The sequence below is a fragment of the Otolemur garnettii genome, unplaced genomic scaffold (assembly GCF_000181295.1).
Source record: "Otolemur garnettii isolate 467f Iridium unplaced genomic scaffold, OtoGar3 scaffold00034, whole genome shotgun sequence".
NCBI lineage: Eukaryota > Metazoa > Chordata > Mammalia > Primates > Galagidae > Otolemur > Otolemur garnettii.
The window spans coordinates 13,551,612-13,563,902 of record NW_003852429.1 but is presented as its reverse complement, the minus strand read 5'-3'; positions in this window follow the sequence as shown (position 1 = coordinate 13,563,902).

The following is a 12,291-nucleotide window of genomic DNA, read 5'->3' as shown; positions in this document are numbered from 1 at the left end:
GAAGCAACATGTCTCCACAACAATGAACATACTTAGCTTTTTTGTTTCTAATACTATTCTCCAATAAAAGGAAGCAAGGAATCCTTCGAGAACTGACGGATGTTTCGACAGGGGCAGCACATACACAAGACGATCCTGCAGTATCTTGTAGTATCACAAGGTAAGGGAGAAAAAAAAGACAGAAATCCCCACATATTGATGAGAATGAATATGGGAAGGGGACACAGGAACACAGGCAGGAGCAGCTGAAGGCTCGAGCTGCAACCATGAGCAATGAAACCCATGACAGAGCACTAGTTAGAACCCAAGATACAAAGTAAATATCCATGAGTCCATCCTCCTGTAAGTAAATGACAAAATAAATAAATAAATAGAATGTATACATCTTGTATGCAGGAGACATCTAAATATTTCATATAGATAGTTCACCATTTAGGAGATGAGACACGAATTTCCATTTTTTAAATGTCCCTCAGATATTGACTTCCTCACAGAGAATACAATATGGAAAAAAGGGGGAAAAGAGGAATATTACAGTAGAAAAAGACTCTGACAAACACTACCTTGGTTAAACAAAATTTTACCATCTACCGGGGTATTTTTGATAGGACACGTCTTTGGTATGATGTGTTGAAGATACATGACTTGACGTGAGACTTTCGCTCCATCCTCCTCCCAAGAACATATGATTCCAATCTAACTATTAGAAAAATGTCCTATAAACATTGTACACAGCCCAATTGTGGGATATGCTACAAAATGCCTGACAAGTATTCCTCAGACTATCCTTGTCCTTGAGAACAAAGCAAGTCTACAAACCTATCCCACAGGGTCACCTAAGAAAACATGACAGTTAAAGTGTCCGGAGTGAACTCCTTCCTAGAACAGAAAGAACAAGCACTAGGGAAAAATTAAGAAAATAAAAATAAAGTATGGTCTTTATTTAATAATATATAATTATTGATTTATTAATTTCAACAAAGAAGCCAGGTTTACATATGAAGTTAATCCTAGAAAGTCCAGATTGTGGAGTATATGGAAACTCCCCATATTGCATTAATAATCCTTCCATAGATCTTTTCCTAAAATATAAGGTTTTACAAATTTTATATAACATTCAACTATGTTCTAGACTGTAACATTTATAAAAATGTACAGATATGTACATTGTACAAATTGTAATCATTTATTTCACTCACCATCAACTACAGAGAAGGTAACTTTTCATTCACAAATATTTCCGTGAAAGTCTCAATTTTCCTAAGAGAATCCCACTTGTCTGCCATGCTCAGCTGTGAATTAAAGAACGTCTTCCTGTACTCATATGATAACTCAGGAAAAGTCATGTTCTGAGAACCTTCTAGGGAATAAAAGTTCAGTGCCCCTCAATATCCACCGAAAGCTTACCAGAATGAAACAATACTTTTAAAATATTACCCAAATGACATGAAATCTATCTTTTTTCTAAATAATCTCGAGTGTTGGCATTAAGAATTTTTTTTCTGGTTATGATCTCTTCTTTAGCCTCTCAAACACTGTTACTTACAATAATATAGACTACTTTCTTGCAAACATTATATCTACTTTTTTTTTTTTCACTTTCTCGGCCAAGAAAGATATTTGTTTCCAAGCATATCCCTAAGATGAGATCCAGGAACCCAGTCGCCACCTCTCCCTGGCTTTTGACCAGTTGTAATGGCTTTCTGAAAGCTTCATATCAATTGCCTGTTTGTGAGTTATGTTATTTTGCTTTTCCCTTTGGCTTGACTTATTTTCAAGGATAATAGAAAAAACAGCAGCCCTAAGCTCATATCAGATTCCACTGTAACGGTGTTTCCTTGAGGATATTGTCCATTATGGTAGAGTGTCCCCATCCGCAGAGCTCCTGGGGGAATGATCTTTATATTCTTAATGTCAGGAAAAGGGAGAGTGAGGAATGGGATGTGTGTTAAATTCCTGACCTTATTTTAGGAAGGAGTCAAAAGTTATTACATATAACTTAAATTTGATTCTGCTTCAAAATTTAGTTTAAGGTAATATTTTGAGAAATATAAAGGCAATTTTTTTTCAGTGTAATAAAAACAGGATGGATTTCTTTCCCTGGCAAAAAATAAAAGTAAATGTAATACATGCATAAAAGAAAAAAATAGATTAAAAATGGGCAAAAACCAATAAGACATAATTTAAAAATAAGGTCACTGAGATGAAACCTTGATGTCGATTACAACACAAACAGGCTAAGTTATTATTCATAAGAAGCAAGGGATTTCATGAGAGGCTGTATTGTTGTACCTTAGAAATATCTTATTTGTTCTGAGTGGTAGTTATGTGGGTATATTCACTTCAGCTCTTGATCTCTGCAGTTGTCATTTGAGCTTTTTATATATTTTTATCTATATCTATGCTAATAAAGCTTTTTTTTTTTTAAAGATAAGTACATTTGAAATACAGTAAATGTACCAAATATAAATGAAATTTGTAAAAATGAAGGGCTGGAAGAACATATGCCTGGAAAAAGAAATAGGGCCAATACATTAGGCTTTATTCAGATTAGAAAATAATAATTAAAAAGAAAAACATTAAATGAGATATAGAGAGAAATTTCATAAAAAAGGCACACATTGCTCAGAATAAACATAGAAAATTAGTGTGTGTAGCATTAAATATATATAGCATAAAATGTATCAGACATACAAGAAAAAAATCGAGGAAATATTTATTTTTAAGGCCTTTTATTTACTGCTCTATTTTTAATATATCAAGTAAGATGAAACTAACTAAAAATATTTTGGTAATATAATTGATTAAATACAGGAGACCCTCCATAAGTTGACTGCCTAAGGGACTGTAACCAACCGATCAACTTGCAGAGGTGGTCACCATGAGGAGCGAGGCCTGCAGACTGACACACACGTGTCTGAGGGGCTATCAACCTATCAAAACTGATGGTCAGCTCTGGAGGTTTTGTATTTAGATAAACTTGTATAAAATAACAATAGTAAATATATCTTTCTTCAATTTTCCATATTGTATGCAACTTCACATTCTACAATATAAAAATTACACAGACTAGTTTTTGTCTATAATCCAGATAGTAAATTTAGGAGTTAACAAAGCATATATTTTTTAAATAGCAGCCATTGAGAATTATGAAAACTCTTTAAAATATATATTACGATAAAAATGTAAGCTATGACTACCAATAATTTATAATTTATTTAAACACTGTATTAAGAACAGAATATATATATATATCATACATATATAATACATAACAATATAAAAATATTATTCAAAATAATACATAATATAAATACATAATAATATAAGTAAATACTTAATACATACATAATATAAACACACGTATATATATGTCTGCAATTTTTTTTGTTTGTTTGTTTCAGAGTGTCACTATGTCACCCTCAGCAGTGAGCTCTGGCATCACAGCTCACAGCAACCTCAAACTCATGGGCTTATGTGATCCTCTTGCCTCAGCCTCCCAAGTAGCTGGAACTACAGGCACCCACCACAAAGCCCAGTTATTTATGGTGTTGGCCTTGTAACCACTGTGTTACGGGCGCCAAGTCCAGAAAATACTATAGATCAAAACAGTGCATTGATAAATTTGGAATAATAAAAGGAAAATTCATGGTGTTAGGAATTTAGCATCACCTCAGTGTTGGAAACTAATGAAATGTACAGTGACAACCCCCCCCCCTTTGTTCTTGGCAAAGTTGGTCCTGAATTTTTAGGCTCCTCTCTTCGGAGGTTCTGGTTTGGGTGGGAGGATCCTTCTGATGTTTCAGTAAATGCCCAGCTGTAAATTCTCACGTGGGGCTCCACAGCCAACGGAGTCGGCAAGAAAGGAAACACCAACGTAGCGGGCGCAGTGGACCCAGTGGTCACGATGAGCTGCAGCCTCTGGAATCTGACAGGAGGTGGTGGAAGGTGCTTGGCCTCAAGGAGGGAACCTCCTGATATTCCCTAGTCCAGGGCTAAGAGGATCAGGATTTAGGTTTTTTTCCTAAACATCCCCAGCCCGAAATGGAGCTCATCCCCCAGGATTGATGATACATACAGGTCAAGCAGCGTGAGGAAACTCAGGGTGGGCAAGCAAGGAGGGAAATGGCCAGTTTCAGTTACAGTTTCTGGACGCAGGATATCAGTGGGAGCTAAAGCTTGGTTCAGCAACCCTCTTTTTTTTTTTCTTTTTGAGACAGAGTCTCACTTTGTTACCCTCTGTAGAGTGTGTAGTGTCATAGCTCACAGCAACCTCAGACTCCTGGACTTACGTGATTCTGTTGCCTCAGCCTCCCCAGTAGCTGGGACTACAGGTGCCTGCCACAACTCCTGGCTACTTTTTGAGATGGGGTCTTGCTCTGGCTCAGGCTGGTCTCGAACTTGTGAGCTCAGTCAATCTACCCACCTTGGTCTCCCAGAAAGTTAGGATTACAGGCAAGGCACCCGGCCAACCAACCCTCTTCTTGGAAGCTTCCCCGCAAATTATAAGCAACCAGACCCCCAGAGAAATTGTGACATCAAATGAACACAATTTCAGTGTGGGAAAGAGTGGAATGTACAGAATCCTGTCACCACCAAGACCAGAGTCCCGGGACAGCCGCCCCGTGCTGCACCTACTTCTAACATGGGCCGCTAACAGCGCACATCTCCATCCTGCTCAGGGCGTGTCCCTGGCCTGAGGGAAGCTGCCTTTCCCTGAAATGCTTAGAACTTTATGCCCTCTCCATTTCCGGGGGGCTACTCATCTCTTTCTGTGACTTAGGGATGCTGGTCACAACAAACCAACTTGGTTTCCTTTCCACTGAGGAGGACAAGGTCTGGGCAGCCAGTTGCACTCCAAGCTCCCTATGAGATCTGATTGAAGTTAGACTTTTCCCTTTTTGCACAATTTTGTTTGTATCACTCTCTTATAGATTTTTCCCCCTGGGAATTACTTCCTCCATAAGTCACTTGCACACCAAACCCATTTTAGGCTTTTCTAGGAAACTCAACATAAAATGGATACAAAAAAGAATATCACAATCTGAGTGCACTTACATTCACACTAAGCCAGAGAGTAATTATCCCGTTAGAGGAGAAAATATTAGGTGATTTATCAGCACATTTGTTTTCTAAAGATAATTTCAATAATTGAAGAAAAATTAGTTAATAACATATCCAACAGTCTTTTCATATATTCAGGAAAGCACTAGAGGTGTTTCCATGAGCATACCTGCTGTCACTATTATTATTTAACATGTCCCCTGGAGAACTGGTGAAAATATTAATGAAAAAACAGAAATATGCAATAAAACTAGGAAAAATGATGAGAAAAATTTCTCTCATGTATATAATCAAGTAAACTCTGTTTTAAAAATATGGCAATAATAGGCAGTCCCCATAGTTCAGTGGGTAGGGCGCTGGCCACATACACTAAGGCTGGCTGGTTCGAATCTAGCCCAGCCCAGCTAAAACAACAATGACATCTGCAACAACAACAACAAAAATAGCTGGGAATTGTGGTGAGTGCCTGTGGTCCTGGCTACTTGGGAGGCTGAGGCAAGAGACTTGCTTAAGCCTAAGAGTTTGAGGTTGTCGTGAGCTGTGACACCACAGCACTCTACCCAGGGTGACAGCTTGAGACTCTGTCTCAAAAAAAAAGACAATAATAAATCATAAAATTAGTAAGTAGAATAAAATTTGCAGACACATAAAAAATAAAGATTAATAGACATACAAAATTTGAAAATAAATACATTGCATGATAATAGACAATATATTTTAGTTACATAATATTTTTGATTTTAAAAGTCATAACAATGTTAATTTTTAAAATATAAACCATACAAGGGCAAAACCACCAAAATTATTGAAAGCTATGCACTATTTGAGAAATATAGTAAGAAAATAAAATATACCATGTAAAAGGAGACTGAGCTTTATAAACATGAAGTTAAGGTTTTTTCCCTAAATAAATTATAGTTCTATAAAAATATAAACAATTATCTCATTATCATTTTATTTGATCTTGGAGCAATATAGTATAATTTTTGTAGTGTTCATCCAGAAAAATCTACAGAAAATTATGCTGTAAATAAGAGCAATGCTTGAGGTTTTGGTTATCAAATATATATGCTTAATTGTTCATTAAAAATAATTTGTGGTAACATGGCCATGTGGTAGCTACAAATACGAATAGACAGAGGAATTGTAAGGAAGGACGGGAGGGAAGGAAGGGGGAATAGAGATTGGAAAGGAGAATAAAAGAAAAAGGAAGGATAAAAAGAAAGAAAGACAATTGATCTTAAGCAAATCCTGGTGTTGGAAGAGCTATAGACAATAAAGACAGCATCACAAATGAATACAGAAAAAACATTAAAATAATTGGTAAACTGGCTCGGCACCTGTGGCTCAAGCGGCTAAGGCGCCAGCCACATACACCTAAGGTGGCAGGTTTGAATCCCCAGCCCGGGCCCACCAAACAACAATGATGGCTGCAGCCAAAAAATAGCCAGGCGTTGTGGCCGGCGCCTGTGGTCCCAGCTACTTGGGAGGCTGAGGCAGGAGACTCGCTTGAGCCCAGGAGTTGGAGGTTGCTGTGAGCGTGATGCCATGGCACTCTACCCAGGGGGATAGCTTGAGGCTCCATCTCAAAAAAAAAATAATAATAATAATAATTGGTAAACCAAGGCAAGGAAGGAACATACATCAGAAAGTTAAGAACTTATGATAAAAAGAAAAAAATTCATTTTAGTCAGAGTCAAATATAGAAAAAATAGAAAACTATAAAGAAGAATGTGGCATTGCCCTCGCAATTTTTAAAGTATAAACACAATATAAAATTGTACAAAAAATGTGATTGATTAAATGAAAACTAAAGCAAAACTTTCGCAAGTAATAAAATTCATAAGCTAAGCATTATACAATTAATGTTTTTTTAATTGTGTTAATATTAAGTTACCAAAGCACAAATATACACAGTTGAAAACTTTTACCTTCAAAGGAGAAATAAAATATTGACTAAATATACAACAATTTGTACAATAGTTTTTGTTATCAGCCAAAACCAAATTATAATCAGGAGATAATATTGTTTTATAAATAAATATTTCAAATTTTCTGAGAAGGTATTTTGAAAATTCTTTAAATGTATCATATTAAGTCAACTTAGTAACTATTTCTGAAAGCACATTACCATAAAAGAATCAAATATAGAAACAAAGATTTAGAAACAATTTCCACAGATTTATCTTATACATGTTATCGAAAAATAAATATTAATAAAATTAGAGCTGAAATGTTGTGTATACACTACTATTAAACTATTATGTAAACTTTGCTAATATATTTAAGTATGCATAAGGAGTTTCAGAAAATACAAAATCATAAATAGGCAGACAGAGATATACATAAATGTAAACAGATAAAGAAGCACCAATTTAGGGAATATGTATAGATTTCCCCCCACACACAAAAAAAGACTAAATTTCCAGCTATGCAAATATAAACATAAGCTACCACTACAGATAAGGTCCAATCTAGGCCTTTGTCTAGATAGTAACGGTAGATTATGTTTGAAACAATTTTCTGGCTGATTTTTGTATGTCAAAAAAAAAAAAGCTAGACTTTCAGTTAATGGTGGATTATATCTAATTAAAACTTAGCTTCTTTGAATACAGATAAATAAATAAATGTTTAAGTGAAATATTAAGGGTAGCATGATCATTTCCTAATTATATCATTCAGAATTATTAGGTTTCCTTTGAGTTATAAGTGATGCACAGTTTAACTTAAGTGTTATAGAATTAATGTCATAATTTTTTTCAATAAATTACCATAATTACCTTGAAATAGAAATTGGTAATGACACAGTATGTAAAATTAATCTAACAAGTCTGACATATTTCACCCACCATAGACCCAACACACATATTCTATAGTAGTGCTGGAAGAAATTGGAGAAGTCCTTTATTCAAATTCAATGGTGACAGCAGCCAGTCATCAACATTAATTTTACATGTAATGGTTTCAGCTCCAGGTAAAAATAAATAAATATTTTCAATAATTAAAGACTATTCCACTTTGGAGCATATCTATATTATTATCCTATAATATATCCTATATTATTATTATCACTGATGTTGATAAAGGCTAGATATTCTGAAAAAAACATCTAAGGTGAAACTAAAACATATTGACTTTAGTTAGTAGAACCCAAATGAAAACATAACTGCCACTTAGACACACATTTGCAATGTACAAAGTGGTTGTCACGCAGTTGATTCATCTGCTTAGCAAACCTGTGGGGTAGTTTATTATCCCCTCTGCCATCATAGTTATTGGATTAGATGGATTCAGTTCATATCTATTGTACATATACATTAAAATAATATGTACGTTACCTACATGTAGTGCTTGGGAAGTCATATTTAGTTATTGTATTGAATGAAACTAGCTAAAAATTGTACCACACAGCTAGAAATTCATACTCTCAATTCACCAAATGTTTACATAGTAAGTGAAAAAAATTAAAAAATAACACAGTTCCATGGACATGTCTTCATTTTCACATGTCTCCAAACATCTGTGGCATTGAGCTGACTTCCACTAACCTGACACTTTGCAGGCAGAAAAAGAGAATCCCGAGAAGGATGGAGGCAGGTCCTTCCATCAGTGTATGAGAAGAAAGACATTAAATGGGAAAAAAGTCACGGCAACGTGTGTTTCAGACTCACAGTTAATCCTAAAATGAAGCTTATGGTTCAAAATTAAAACCCCCAAATCATGTCTCTTTAATATCCTAAAAAAGGTGCTTCTTTCCTCATTCATCTACTGAAAAATGCTATTTTCTGAACACTTCAAACAATGAATATAATTTGATTTAATACTATTATTTCTGCTTTTTACATTAATTTCAGTTTATTTCAATTGATTTGATAAAGCTTCCCAATACTGCCTAGGATTCTCAGAGGTTACTGGTAGAACAGTCAGTTGAAATAATAACACTTTTTCTTCAATATGTCACTATAGTCTACCAAAAGGCAGTGAAAACCACCATGGTGAGTATTATGGTTGGCAGTTTTAGGATTTAAGAATTGATCATGAATCATATCATAATTTCCTTTGCTCTGCAATGATCAGAATCAACTATTTAAATTGAAATAACTCTTTGGATAAGGATATCATTGTGTCCCAGCACCAACATGATTTTGATAGTTGCATCTTTATGACAGTTTCTGTAAATTATATATTTTATGAAGAGGAGGGGGTCTCTACCAGATGATCCAGAAAAGAACTTCTACAGTGATTTTCTTTGTGACTTTGAGGACACTCTAAAAAAAAAAAAAGTGCACTGCACTTCTAAATCATTCTAAGAGTCTATAGCTTGGGATATTATCCCATGGCATTCTCAACATTTATTTTGTTTGAAAAAGCAAGCATTTCAAGATGAACTTATAGAAAGAAGAAAATGAAAAGTCTTAACAAAAATTACATATGGAATATTATTCAGCCATAAAGAAAGATGGAGACTTTACCTCCTTCATTTTTACATGGATGGAGCTGGAAAATGTTCTTCTTAGCAAAGTATCACAAGAATGGAATAAAAGTATTCAATGTACACAGCCCTATTATGAAACTAATTTATAGCTTTCTTATGAAAGCTATAACCTAATTACAGCCTAAGAATATGGGGAGAAATAGGGGAGGGAGAATGGGTGGAGGGAGGGTGATTGGAGGGATCACTTCTATGGTTTATCTTACAAGGGAACAAGTGAATCTTACTAAGAGTAGAATACAAACGTCTTAACACAATAGCTAAGAAAATGACATAAAGGCTATATTAACCAGTTTGATGAAAATATTTCAAATTGTATATGAAAATACCACACTGTACTCCATGATTGCATTAATGTACATAGCTATCATTGAATAAAAAAAAAAAGAAAAAAAATTATAATATTTTTTATGGTTTAATCTTAAATAAGCATGACTTACTCACGTGTAGGAAAACACCCTGGGTGATTACATAACTACATTAAGGACCCTATAAAATTATACTCAGTTAGTTGTTTTTAGAAGAAATCTTTGCATCTGTGGAGAACATGAAAGGAAAATGTTACTGCTGAAGGCCTCTCCTATCCAGGGAGCCCTCCTTAAGTTAGGAAGGAAATTAAGATGAATGAAAAAAGTGAAAACAAATCTGAAGGGAGAAAAACATAAATTCTTAAACTGAATTATAAATCCATGTTTTAAATTCCCCTCATCAATGTTGGAAATAAGTAATCAATATTCATAGTAATGTGAAACATGCAACTATATTAATATCACATTAATACATTCAAATCCTAACGGCTGACATACGTTTCAGCACTGACATTTCAGTATTTTTCTTTTTATTTTAGGATATAAAAGTAGAGGCTTTATTTCATGCTAGAAAGAGAGAAGAGAGGGAGTGAAAGAGTGAGAGAGGATAGAGTGATGACGTGGCGTCCAGGGAAAGAAAAGAAAATTGCTCACTGCAGTGTTACCCAAGTGGTGCTACATCATTTTTCGTAAGTTAATGTGCTACTTTAACATACTAACAATCTAGCCAGATTACTCTGTTAGATCAGTTCATTGATTTTGTTATGTCTTTAAGCTTATGTTCTTCCTGTATCTACTGCTGGGTAGTTACAGATTCTAGTCATACTCAGGAAGTCAATGTTCCAAACATATTTTCAGCTAGACAGTAATTTTAGTCGCAAGTAACTAATAGAGGACAGATCCTTTAACCTCATATGCAACCCCCCCATGCCAACAAACCAATGTAATTGGACTTACATTCATTAATGAATAATAGCAGTAAATTATTTTAATGAGAAGTAACAATATAGGCCTAGTAGAAATAAAGGAGCAATTGTTTTATTATTGGAAATTTACAGCAGAGTAATTAGTAATAGAGTTACAGGTCACATAGTGACATTTCAGGCAATGATTGCATGTATGGCAGTGGTCTCATAAAATGATAGTGAAGCTAAAATGCTCCTATCACGCAGTAAAACTATAGCTGTCTCAACATTGTAACACAATATGTAATTCATATATTACAGTGATACAGGTATAAATAAACATGCTAAACTACCTGTTATATAAAAGTAGAGCACATATAATTATTTACAGCACTGGACATAATAACACTTAAGGATAATAAATTCCTCTGTTACTGGTTTATGTGTTTACTATACTATTTGTTTTTACTTTGGAGTATACTCATTGTACTTGTTTTAAAAACCATTGAGTATAAAACAGACTCAGGCAGGTCCTTCAGAAAGGATTTAGATCCTTTGTTTTCACAGGACATGGCGGCCCCAGTCATGGTGTTATGGCCCCTAGAGACTTTCCAGTAGGACAAGACATGAGGTGCAAAACAGCGATCCTGGTGAGCCTGACCTTATGCAGGCCTGGGCTAATGTGTGTGCTTGTGTCTTAGCATCAACCAAAGAAGGGCAAGAAATATAGTTTAAAAAAATGTGAAAAGCTTATAGAATAAGGGTATATAAAAAGAAAATACTTTTGTACAGTTCTAAAATATGTTTGTGTTTTAAGCTGTTATTACAGAAGAATCAAAAAGTTAGAGAAAATTAAAAACTTTTTTAAAGTAAAAAAATTACAGTAAACAAAAGTGAACTTATTCTTGAAGAAAAAAATATATAAATTTAGTGTAGCCAAGTGCACAGTTTATAGAGCCTACAGTAGTGTTCAGAATGTTCTGTGGTCCGTATGCACTCATACTCACGGACTCTGCAGAGCAACTTCCAGTCCCACAAGCACCATTCATGGTAAATGCCCCATGTGAATGCATCATTTTTTATCTTTTATACTATATTTTACAGTAACTTTACTGTGAGGTCGGACAATTGAGTTGGTAAATCATCCTAGAAAAAGAACTTTGAAGGGTGGACTTGGTGCTGGCATCAATGAATAGCCTCCCAAGGGGAGTATTTTGAAAATGATGATGGTGATATTCAAGAAGGAGATGTGTAGAATTTTTCCAGGATGAGTTTCTGAACTTAATTGTCAGCCCTTATACAATGATAGCTCTGACAGCCATTCCAGAAAAGGAGTTCCAAAAGTGCTTTGAAGGATGGACTGGGCGCTGATGTCATGAACAGTTTCCCCAAGAGGAGGGAGTGCTTCGAAGGTGATAGCGGTGATATTCACCAAGAAGGTATGTAGCACTTTGCTGGGATCAGTTTGGAAACTTAATCATCTCTCCTCCTGTGTTTAGATAAGTTTATATGTTGTAATAAT